The 258-nt window shown below is 39.1% G+C and overlaps 1 protein-coding gene across 1 annotated transcript in view; it reads left to right on the top strand.

The window, feature by feature from the left end:
* Nucleotides 1-258, top strand: part of GPC5 (glypican 5) — a 1,481,119-nt gene that overhangs the window by 1,472,740 nt on the left and 8,121 nt on the right. The window lies entirely within an intron of this gene.

Raw genomic sequence — 258 nt, forward strand, 5'->3', positions numbered from 1 at the left:
AAACAGATGCTGGCAAGCCTGGGAAGAAAAGGGAACACTTACACATTTCTGGCTGAAATGTAAATTACTTCACCCACTATGGAAAGCAGTTTGGAGATTTCTCAAAGACATAAAAACAGAGAACTACCATTCCACCCAGCAATCCCATTAGTGGTATATGATTAAAGGAAAAGAAATTGTTCTACCAAAAAGGCACATGCACTCATGTTCATCACAGCACTATTTACAATAGCAAAGACCTAGAACCAACCTAGGTGT

Source organism: Colobus angolensis, unplaced genomic scaffold (genome assembly GCF_000951035.1).
Source record: "Colobus angolensis palliatus isolate OR3802 unplaced genomic scaffold, Cang.pa_1.0 Scaffold13, whole genome shotgun sequence".
NCBI lineage: Eukaryota > Metazoa > Chordata > Mammalia > Primates > Cercopithecidae > Colobus > Colobus angolensis.